This window comes from Triticum urartu, chromosome 6A (genome assembly GCF_056163025.1).
Source record: "Triticum urartu cultivar PI428250 chromosome 6A, HENAU_Tu73, whole genome shotgun sequence".
NCBI classification, from domain to species: Eukaryota; Viridiplantae; Streptophyta; class Magnoliopsida; order Poales; family Poaceae; genus Triticum; species Triticum urartu.
The window spans coordinates 381,743,639-381,756,125 of NC_141878.1; positions in this window are offsets into that span (position 1 = coordinate 381,743,639).

Genomic DNA, 12,487 nt, shown 5'->3' on the forward strand with positions numbered 1-12,487 from the left:
ATCGTCTTTTCGGGTATCATTTAGGCTTAAAATAGACGAAAGTATTGTATAGGGAATAAAATATAAGACTAGTGTCAAATAAGGAAAAAAAAATTTAGTATTAAATAAGGAACCAAATTTTAAGACTGTCAAATAAAGAATTTTCTCGCGTACAAGAGCGAGGTGTGATTGATTTGCTGAGATAAATTCCGTGTATCTATCATAGTAAGGCGTGCTTGATTTTTGCAAGGGCTTGAGCTTGCTATCATCAAGTTATCGACGTAATTCCCCTATACATATAAATGAAATGTTTGAGCTATACCAAGCAAACTTAGGCTCAAACAACACGGGCTAGCTACGATGGAAATGCATTTTGGAGCCCCTTTAAAAAGCACGAAAATAATTTAATTGAAGTTTTGAAAAAAACTGAAATAGTTTTACATGCATATATTATATGTTTTTTCTTTGAAAATGAACGCTTTATTACTTAAAAGATTTAAGCATTACACCTGTCCTCCGCATAACTAAGAAACACACAGCCAACAAAGTCCTCACACCAAGTCAAAATAAAAGAAGAAGACAATATACAAGAAAAAATAAATTATTTGTATAACGCCTAAACTGAAGGTGGCCCAATCCTAAGATCATGCTGCCATCCACGCTGGGTAAAAGTATCCCTCGCCGTAGCCTCCAATCGTGTACACACCTCCGTAAACATGTCTCGATTCTTCACTCGTTGTAAAGAGGACCATAAACGAAAAGTCCCGGTATATTATGTGTTTGTGTGAAGAACTTGTTTCCTTGTAAATTTTAATATTTTACCTGAATAGTTATGTTGTTAATGAGGGGATTCGGTTTAGCTAAAGGTATGCGTTGAGTAGGTAACAAAATAGTTGGATAGTCATCATACAAAATCAGAGAAAAACATAGTTCGATAGTTAGGAGAATGATGTGATGGACAAGACCCAACCTTAAGCTTAGCAGTTGATCGTATCAGTTTATTGTTATAGCTTTTTTCATGTCAATTATCCATTCCTAAGACCATGAGATCGTGCAACTCCCTGACACCATAGGAATACTTAGTATGTATCCAAACATTACTTCGTAACTGGGTGATCATAAAGGTGCTCTACATGTATCACCGAAGGTGTTTGTTGGGTTGGCACGGATCGATACTGGGATTTGTCACTCCGTGTGACAAAGAGATATCTCTGGGCCCTCTCGGTAATACAACATCGTACAGAGCTTACAAGCAATGTGCCTAATGAGTTACTCACGAGATCTTGTATTATGGAACGAGTGAAGAGACTTGCCGGTAACGAGATTGAACTAGGTATGGAGATACCGATGATTGAATCTCGGGCAAGTAATTGTTGGGGAACGTTGCATGAAAAACAAAAAAATTCTATGCACACGCAAGATCAATCCATGAAGATGCATAGTTACGTGAGGGGGAGAGCACCTACATACCCTTGTAGATCGCTAAGCGGAAGCGTTTATCAACGCGGTTGATGTAGTCGTACACCTTCACGATTCGTTCCAATCAAGCACCGAACATACGGCACATCCGCTTTCAGCACACGTTCAGCTTGATGACGTCCTCGCCTTCTTGATCCAGCAAGAGGGGCGGAGTAGTAAATGAGTTCCGGCAGCACGACGGTGTGGTGACGGCGGTGGTGAAACTATTTCCGCAGGGCTTCGCCAAGCACAATGGATTTAGAGTGAAGGATGAACCAGAGGGAGGAGATTAGAACCACACTGGACTTCTAATTATAAGGATTTGAGGTAGCTAGGGCTAGCTCTAATGAGTCAACCAGGACCAACTAGAACTAGAACTAAATCAACTAGAGGAGGCTCAAAAACTTGTGTTCTAGGGGCTAGCCCTGCTCCTCTATTTATATGTTGAGCCCTAGGGTCGTTACTTGGGGAGAGGGCCTCCCTAAAGTCGGTTTGGAACGCAAGGAAGAGTCCTTCTCGGATTCCAGCACCAGACGCCACGGTCCTTGGCGTCCGACCTAGACGCCAGGGTCCATGGCTGTCGGCGTTCTGGGAACGGGGGTCCCCAGACTTGCCTACCTGCGGCCCACGGCATGGCTAAGCCAGCAGGCCGTACGGCCCATCTTCATCAACAAGGCATCCAAGACCCTCACGAGGGTCCAAGCCTCGCGAGGCAGACGACGCAAGACCTCCGCTGGAGTAGCCTAGCCAAGCAGGCTCACGAGGAGCGGAGATATCAAGGCGGGGCAAACCTCACGAGGCCCTCGTGACGTGAGCCATGACGCACGACACCAGGCGGGCGCCAGCGCGCGCAGCGTCCTTATTTCCTCTTTGGTGCTAAGGAGGCCAGCGCAGGCGAAGAGTACCGAGGCATCAGACAAATGTTGCTATATTGGTGCAACGAGACCAAGACCAGGAGGACGGCGAGACGGAGGTCATCGTGGAGCCCAAGACGACGTCACCAACAGAGCTTTTCGCAGGCGAAGACCACTTTTGTCAGGATAGCTTGTACTAGCTGTCCCCCTTTAAATTGGCCCGCCATTGTTGGCTCCCTTCCCGCTCGATATTTGGGAAGAGGACCATGGCCTATATAAGTAGAGCTAGCCACCATAGTAGAGGCATCTGATCTTAGCTTGATCCAACCCGATCGAGAGCCTACTCAGAAGAACACCTCAACCTTAGGAGGCTGTTCTTCCCTTGTACTGTTCATCATCAGCCCTAGAGGCAATCCACCACTACCACACTGGAGTAGGGTATTACACCACAAGGGTGGCCCGAACCAATATAAACCTCGTGTCTTTCTGTGTTGCGATTTCGTTGAGTTCGTCCGCGAGATCTTAGCGAGCTAGGGTGTAGATCAGTAGGAAAGAAAGACTTCGCGTGCACCCCAGTGTTCGAACCTTAAGGGTTTGCCGGAACCCCACATCTGACATTTGGCGCGCCAGGTAGGGGTGCGCCGGGGCTCCTCTCCACCAACCTGCGCCACGTATCGCCGCACTACGCTCCCATGGCAGGTGCCCCGCCACCCACCTCTGCGGCCAACACCAGCAGCAGGGAGTCTGGGTACCGAGCCCTGGCCCCCGCCCTGCGGCGAGTGCAGTGGCCGGCCAAGTTCAAGCCGGAGATGCCGCCGTGTTACGACGGCGCGGCAGACTCGGCGTCGTCCCTGCTGGCGTACGAGGAGGCCGTCCTCGAAGCCGGAGGCGACGACAAGATCATGGCCAACTGGTTCCCCATGGCCCTCGCCGGCGAGCCGCGCGCTTGGCTGATCAACCTCCCGGGTTCCACGGTGGCATCCTAGGGGAGCTCCGCAACCTCTTCACCGCGCGCTACGCGGTGCCAGCGCACCACGCAGTCGCGACACTGTTGGGTGGATCTCAAGCACCGCCTTCAGATCGCCACGTCAAACCTTTCTTCCGTCAGATTGGGGCAGCCTCCAAGTGCCCAGGGGCTCCGCCGGGTTGGGCTGCGCCGGAGGCCAACCTCACCTTCGGCTCAGAAGACCACCCCGACTCCACCGCCGGCTCCGGGATGCTGCCGATGCTCTGTTACCAAGACCCTCATCGACAGCGGCGCCGGCCTCAACTTGCTCTCCGTAGAAGCCTTCAGCCTTCTTCATGTGCCGCTCGAACGGCTCGGCCTCAGCAAGCCCTTCACTGGAGTGGGTGGTGGAGCTGCCCACTCTCTGGGGCAGATCCGCCTCCCTGTCACTTTTGGCACGCGAGACAACTATCGCATCGAGCTGGTGGACTTTGACATCGCCCGCATCGGTCTCCCGTACAATGCCATCCTCGGGTACCCGACTCTTGCTCAGTTCATGGCGGCGACTCACCCGGCCTACAACCTCATGAAGATGCCAGGGAGCAAGGGCGTCCTCACCATCAAGGGGGACGCTAAGGAGGCCGTGGCGGCGCTCAAGCTCGCCTTCAAGACTGCAGCAGCAGCACAGCCAGCCGGCACCGGTACGCCCGAGGCCAAGGAGACCACGCCCACCAAGAAGAAGCAGTTGTTCACTCAAGACAAGGCGGAGACCAAGCAGGTGCCGGTCAACGAGGACGGGTCTTCAAGAGCCACCTTCACCATAGGAGCATGCCTTGACCCGGGACAAGAGGAAGCTTTGGTGAGATTTTTGCGCGCGAACAAGGAGATATTCGTGTGGGAGCCCAATCAGCTGGTAGGGGTCCCAAGAGAGGTAATCAAGCATCATCTAAGGGTGTGCCCCAACGTACGCCCCGTGAAGCGGCGAGCAAGACGGCAGTCCAGTGAGAAGCAGGCCTTCATCGTCCAAGAGACGCGCAAGCTGGAGGCGGCAGGTATAATCCGAGAAGTTCGACACCCCGAATGGCTGGCGAACCCCGTCGTAGTACCAAAGAACGGCGGGAAAGAACGGATGTCCGTCGACTTCACCAACCTTAACAAAGCGTGCCCCCAGGACCCGTTCCCGCTTCCACGCATCGATCAAATCATCGACTCCACCGCCGAGTGCGACTTGCTATGTTTCCTGGATGCATTCTCAGGATACCACCAAATCAAGATGGCGGTGGAGGATGTGGAGAAGACAGCCTTCCCGACACCATGCGGGGTGTACTGCTACACCTTCATGCCCTTTGGGCTGCGCAATGCGGGCGCAACCTTTCAACGGTTGATGCAAACCGCCTTGGGGCGGCAGCTTGGCAGAAACACAGAGGCCTACATTGATGACATAGTGGTCAAATCTCGCGAGGCAAGAACATTGATTCAAGACTTGGAGGAGACCTTTGAGAGCTTACGCCAAGTGAACTTGAGGCTTAACCCGGAGAAGTGCGTGTTTGGCGTCCCCTCCGGCAAGCTACTGGGGTTCCTCGCATCCCACAGAGGGATCGAGGCGAACCCAAAGAAGATCAAGGCCATCGAAGACATTATCCCACCACAGACCCTCAAGGAAATCCAGAAGCTAGCAGGGCGGGTGACCACGTTAGGGCGTTTCATCTCCAAGCTAGGTGAGCGCGCCTTACCCTTCTTTAAGCTCATGAAGAAGAAGGGCCCGTTCGAGTGGACCCCAGAGGCCGACCGGGCCTTCCAAGACCTCAAGAAATACCTCACCAACCCCCCAGTGATGGTGGCACCGCGGCCTCTCGAGCCTCTGGTTCTCTACCTTGCCGCCACCCCGTACTCCGCCAGCGCGGCGCTGATGGTGGTTCGAGAGGAGCGCCAAGACAAGGGCGTGCCGCGCCGAGCCAGAGCTGATGCAGCGTGGGGTCAGGAAGGTGCAGCAAAGCCATCAGCGGCGGAAGACCAAGCTCAGCAGGACAACATCACAGAAGCTCCTGAGGACGGTCAGGTCTCAGGAAACCCACCACCTCAGGATATGCCACAATCTCCGTGGGACCCGAGCCTCGACAGTGTGCTAGCCCTCGTCGAGGACCCGGTGTACTTCGTCAGCACCGTACTGCGGGACGCGAAGGCGCGCTACCCCATGCCGCAAAAGCTCTTGCTCGCACTCTTGGTGGCCTCGCGCAAGCTGTGGCACTACTTCCAGGGCCACCCCATCAAGGTCGTCTCAGCCTACCCATTGGAGAGGGTGCTCAGGAGCCCTAACTCAGCCGGAAGGGTCGCTGAGTGGAACATCGAGTTGCAAGCATTCCAGTTGGAGTTCAGCACTACCAGGGTCATCAAGGGAGCCGCGCTCGCCGATTTTGTGGCGGAATGGAAAGATGCCCCGGCTCTTGAGGAAGGGGAATACTGGCCCACCTCCCTAGGAAGTGAGGCACCAGACGATTGGGTCATGTATTTCGATGGCGCCTTCGCGCACCAGGGCATGGGGGTTGGAGCAGTGCTCATCTCGCCCACTCAGGACAAGCTCTACTACGCCGTGCAACTCTATTTTCAGCACGGCGAGAAGGTCTCCAACAACATCGCAGAACACGAAGGCATCATAGCTGGCCTAAGGGCTGCGGCGGCTCTAGGGGTGAAGCGCCTAACCGTCAAAGGCGACTCGCAGCTCCTCGTCAACTTTTCCAACAAGGTGTACGAGCCGAAGAACGAGCACATGGAGGCCTACCTCGCGAAGGTGCGTAAGATGGAAAAGCAGTTCTCGGGCCTGGAGCTGCAGCACGTGCCCCGGGGCACCAACAAGGAAGCCGATGACATCGCCAGGAGAGCATCCAAGCGGCAACCGCAAGAGCCCGGCGTCTTCGAAGAGCGGCTCTTCAAGCCATCAGCTATGCCACCTCTTTCAAGCATGACTCAGCCTCGGGAGGAGCTCCCACAGCCCCCGGCCACGGGAGCCCCAGCCCGTGGCCCGACCTCAGGAGCTCGACTGCTCTTGGCGCTCGAGCCCCAGGAGGAGTGCTGGATCAAGGAATTCAAAGAGTACCTGATGCACGGGACGCTGCCAGACAAGGAAGAGGATGCGGAGCGCGTGACCCGGCAAGCCACGGCATACTGTATCCAAGACGGCGAGTTATACAGGAAACGACCGAACGATGTCACGCTGCGCTGCATCTCTAGTGATCAAGGAAGGGAGTTGCTGAATGACATACACGGCAGTGACTGCGGACACCACTCGTCGTCACGGACCCTCGTCGGCAAGGTGTTCCGCGGTGGGTTCTATTGGCCTACAACACTCAACGACGCGGCCGAGTTGGTGAAGTCCTGTGAAGCTTGCCAATTCCATGCCAAGCAAATCCATCAACCTGCTCAGGGCCTCCAAACCATCCCACTCACATGGCCGTTTGCGGTCTGGGGGCTGGACATCCTAGGCCCGTTCCCCCGGGCGCCAGGGGGCTACCGCTATCTCTACGTCGCCGTCGACAAGTTCACCAAGTGGGCGGAACTGGAAGCCATCCGTACCATTCCAGCCGGCTTTGCTGTCAAGTTCATCAAGGGCCTCGTAAGCCGCTTCGGGGTCCCCAACCGCATCATCACAGATAACGGTTCGCGGTTTACTAGCAACCTCTTCAAAACCTACTGTGCTAACCTTGGAACGCAGATCTGCTACGCTTTGGTGGCCCGCCCCAGGAGTAATGGTCAGGACGAGCACGCTAACGCGAAGGTCCTAAGGGGCCTCAAGACCAGGACCTTCAAGAAGAAGCTGGAGGCCTGCGGCAGGGGCTGGCACGACGAGCTCCAGCCCATGCTGTGGTCCATCCGAACCACCGCCACCAAGCCAACGGGCGAGACTCCATTCTTCCTCGTCTACGAAGCAGAAGCAGTCCTTCCTCACGGGGTCAAGCATTGCTCCGCATAGGTCCTAGCGTTCGACGAAGCGCAGTAGGACGCCATGCGGGGGATGGATCTCGTGCTGGGGGAGGAACGTCGTCGGGAAGCCGCGTTGAGGGCAGAAAGGTACCAACAAGCGCTGCGGCGATACCATAGCCGCAACATCCGCTCCAGGACGCTCGAGGTGGGCAACCTCGTCCTGAGGCGGGTCCTCTCCAGAGAAGGGTTGCATAAGCTTTTGCCCATGTGGGAGGGCCCGTTCAGGGTCGTACATGTCTTCAGGCCGGGTGCAACGCGCTTGGAGACGCAGGACGGGATACCCATCCAGAACGCCTGGAACATCCAGCACCTCCGAAAGTTCTATCCATGAAGCAAGGCCCAGAGCCTGAGAAGCAAGGCCCAAAGTCTGAGAAGAAAGGCTCGGAGCCTGTGAAGAAGGCCCGGTGCCTGTGAAGAATCACCGCCCGTGACACTCTCACGTAATAATGAGTGGGGATGTACACGCCCCGGAGTCTCAGGAGCGCCGGCCTCAGGCCTTGGGGCTCCCTCCCACGCCTAGTGGACAACACTTAGCTCCGCGCTGGTGAGAAGACTTGAAGACTCGATTAGGTCCCGGACGTGGCTTTTCATTTGCTTTCCGTAGTTGACTCGCTTTTCCTTAATCAAAGTTTGCCTTTGGCATTCCTTGCCGATTTGATTCCCTCGCCTCTCACTGCATTTTTTTCGGCTCGAATTTTCTCGTGTTCTCTCTCTCTCGCATGCCTCACGAGGGGGCTAGGCAGGTGCCCTCGCGAGCAGTTTTCTCCTTTCTGCCTTCTCGCGAGCCACCCTCGTTCGAGCCCAAAAGCTGGTGCACCTCTCCTAGTCCGTGCCCCTCGGGTACCGCGATACAAAGCGCCAGTCAGGGCCAGGATGAACGGCAAATCTTTAAAGCACTTCCTAATGAGTTTTTCGCAGTTCCTGAGCGAATGTAGGCCACCAAGGCAAGATGGATGCGAGGAAATAAACGCTTCGCGAGGAAGAGGACGTCCTGAGTATACCAGGTTAAGTTATCTTTGCGCAAAATAACGACACAGCATGAGAATAACACTGATATGACCAAGGAACCATAGTTTGATACACACCCTCCTGGGCCCATGCTGGTTTCATTCTTGATGCAGGAAAAGAGCAAAACAAAAGTAGCGTTGCAGCGATCCGCGAAGATAGGCACCTAGCACTACGCCGAGCCTAGCCAGATACTTCCTCACGCTTCACGGAGGTGCAGCGACGAGACGACCCACTACTGCCTTCAAAACGGGCGCGGTGGCGTGGCGGCTGGTCATAGTCGCCACTGATGGAGCTATTGCCGGAGGAAGAGCCGTCGTAGCTGGACGGGACACGATCGTCGCCGAGGGCGGGCTCGCCCTCGTCCTCGTTGCGACCGTCCCCAAGGCCGAGTACCTCCTCACCGTCGTTCGCCTCGGGGCAGCACCCGGCACGGCGACCTTCTTCCTCAAACACCCTCACATAAAGGGACGATCCACCATCATACCTGAAGTGGAGGGTGGACCGCCTGCCCAGGCCGCGCGCGCGGGTGAATGTCTGCCAACCGCGGACCAAGGCTATGTTGCCCGCGGCAGAAGTCTCAACCGCAACCCAAGAGGCCTTGTGTAACATCCCAAATTTCCAATTTGGAATGTTATACATTAGATCATAAATGCATATCATATTTTATTTTGCATTTTTGGTTGATCCTAGAAATCCTAAGCAACTCAAGGACCCACGGAGAGAGTTGGGGATTTCGTTATTTTCATATTTGAGTTTTCTCAAATTTTGAGAACAGGATCATTTGATTTTATTTATTTTATTATCAATTATTTCTACTACAAAAATATGAGAGAGGGAATAAAATAACTTTCCCAAAATAAAAAAATATTGAGGATTTAATAATAAAATCAAATAATATTTTATTTCGGAGTTGTGTTTTATTTGAATTTAGGAAAAATGTGCGTTTTCCAAAATTGCATTTAGGTCCCAAATAAGTGTTCACCTTGTGCGGCTTGATTTTAGAAGCCCGTGAAAATTTATTTCGGAATTTTGGGAGTCCGTTTAGTATTTCTTTTTATTTTATTCTGCGCGTAATATTTAAAAGAAAAAAAAGGGTGAACCGACCTAACCGGGCCGTGTCCGACTAGGACTCTGGCCCGGCGAGCTTTAAAAGCCGGGGCAGCCCACCCGGGCAAACCCTAGCCCCGAGCCGCCCGAGCCGCCCCGCCCCGCCAGCGCCGCCGTCGCCCGCCACCGCGCCGCTGCCCGCCGCCCCGCCGGCCGCCGCCGCCGTCGATCCCGCGCCCGAGGTTCGCCGTGCCTCGACTTCCGTGCCATCGGTTTTTTAAAAAAAATAATAGATCATTTTTCGTCAGTTTTTTCGTCGTTTTTTTAGATTTGTTTTTTTAAATAGATCGGTTTTTCCGGTTTATTTAAATAGTGAGCGTTCGTCCGTTCGTTCGTTCTAACGAACGTTCGTCGTTTTTCTTTTTCTCGGATTAAATCCGCGATTTTTCCGATCGCGATTTCTGATCCGATTTTCGTTTTAGTATAACTTTTCGCTCGTTTATCGGAATCCGGCAATTCAAGCGCCTAGAGTTTCGTCTCGAAACCCTCTATCCGTTTAACCAACTTAAACAAGATTTTGCTACTGTAAAATTTGCCCTAGATCCAGATTAGTAGAACGAAGTTGTTTTCTTTCGCCGTTTGATTTTCGTTGCTTCGTTCGATTTCATTCTTTTTGCCAACCAGAGTTCTTAAGTTGAACCTTCTGGTTAGATCTCTTATTTGAGTTTTACCTGTGCATTAGATGAGTGCTTATTGTATGCTTGTTTGTTTGTTTGCGATAGAGTACCCGGAGTGCGCCGCTTGTTACTTCGAATCGCTAGGTTTCCCGGATAATCAGCAAGGCAAGTAACACTTTGATCATACCTTTTCCTACTACCCAGTTTTATTGCATTAGATCAATCCTCACACATTGCATGGTTAGGATCTAACTAAATTGTGGGATGGGAAGTAGATGAGGTAGTACCTATTACCTGTTTGTTATCAAACCTTTGGGAGTTACTTCTACGTTTGCTTATTATGCCATGCTATGCTAGTAGACGTGGATTGGGTGAGTGATATCCATGACAGATGTGAGTTTGTTAATTAATGGTTTATCTAAGGTGGCAACTTAAACACACATTTGGGTGGATTGAGGCACCTGGGTATTCCAGGACTTGCCTGTTTTTCTTTTGGACCGCCACCCAGGCTCAAAGGGATCATGAGACTATTCATACTAGAAACTTCCGTGTGCAGCCACAAGCTATTATGGGCTCTAGCATAGTTGACTAAGTCGTGCGAACTCTTACAGTGGTAGACTAGCAGATGTAGGGGATGTAGGTGGTACGGTCTACCCGATCGTAAGGTGCTAGCGCTTCTGAAAGACTATGTCTCGGTCATCCGTCTTCTCAAACACCATGTAGTGCGAGAAACCAAACGGAGGCGATCGAGTCTTGTGGGGAAAAGTGCGCAAACCTCTACAGAGTGTAATAAACTAATCATGGTTAGCCGTGTCCCCGGTTATGGACATCTTGAGTATCTAGTACTTGGATTATCATGTGAATCTCAACATGTTACTCTAAATTAATTTTGTTGGGTTTCGTTTAATGATGTTTAATTGGGATTGAGAATGCTGTCAACTATTCTCAATGTTTAACAACCGCCATGATAGTTAAATAACTTTATTCCTTTGCAGTAGGGAAAAATTGGCTTTACGCAAAACTGTAACCATAGAGCTTTCCACCAGCCAAATATGCATATAGTATAGCTGTTTCATTCCATTACTCTTTATGTGTTACCTTGCCAGCATATTCCATGTGTTGACCCGTTTTCGGGCTGCAACGTTAATGTTGTAGACTTTTCAGACGATGATTAAGGAGTTTTAGGTCGTGGTTCTATACTCAGTGATGCCGTTGGAGTTGATGGACTCACTTATCTTCCAAGCCTTCTGTTGTTATCGTTATTAGATGGCCTTAAGCCATATTTATTGTAATAAGTTCTCTTCGGAGACACTCGATGTAATAAGTGTGTGATTGCTACTCTGCTATAAATCCTCCGAGTACTGTGTGGTGTCAGTATTACTGATCCAGGGATGACACCGGAGCGCAGAGATCAGACTGTTTGAGGTCAGGTCGCTACAGAGATGGTATCAGAGCACACACTGACTGTAGGACACGACCACTAAGCTAAAAGACCTAGATCACTTTTCACTCTCTTCTCTTCTGACTTCTCATCTTTTCTACTCTTTTAGGATGGCGGATGCAAGGAACAAGTTCACACAACCGGATGAAGATACACCCTTTGGACGTCACTTGAAGGAAGTCACTAGATACCTGAACATAGGAGTACCAAGCTTCACAGGAACCTACAACGCCACGTTACCTGAAGAAGAGCGCTGGATGATTCAAGTTCAAGTTCCAGGAAGGACGTTCATGCCAGTCACTGAGCCCATAGAGTTTTCTTTTGATGCACCAACTTGGAGTTTAGGAAAGAGCTTGGCAGCTCACATCGCCATGGGACGCATTGGAGAAGTCTACCGCAAGGATCTCAAGGATACTATCTACCAGATTTGTGGGCGCCGAGATGAACACTGGGAGATGATCAGCACCGGAAAGGATAGATCAATCGCTGCTTTTATCCAGGAGTTAAACCAGCACATTCTACGAGAGGAGAACCAGATGTGCGCCGACATGATAGATCTGAAGAAGGCTAAGACTAGAATCAAGGAACTGGAGGAAGAACTCAAGGCTACACGTGAAGATTATGAAGAAGAAATTGAAGTATTGGTGGAGAAGAATGACGACCTGATCAAGAAGATTGGAATATTTATGGGAGGCCCTACGCCAGTAGAGGAAGACGAAGAACCCAAGGAAATTAGCCCGGAAGACTACATCATCATCGACGACACCGACTCGGATCCAGATAGTAGCGATGATGACTATGTTGATGAAGCTGGAGCAGATATCATGGAGTCTGCAACCAAAGAATATTTCTAGTAGACCACCTAATCAGTAGTAGTAGTCCACCATGTAAATATTGTAGTCCGAGCACTTTTGCGATAGATAGATCGATTGTATGCCCTTGTTTGATTGATTGAAGTGAATTGTTTGCTTTTACCTCATGTGCATATGGGTAGTGTTTTCTCTTTAGACCCCCTCTACTCTTACATCTCATCTTTTCTAAACCCTTAGATGCCTCCGAGATGTGACCCCGGATTTGCCTTTCCACCGGAGCTCACCCA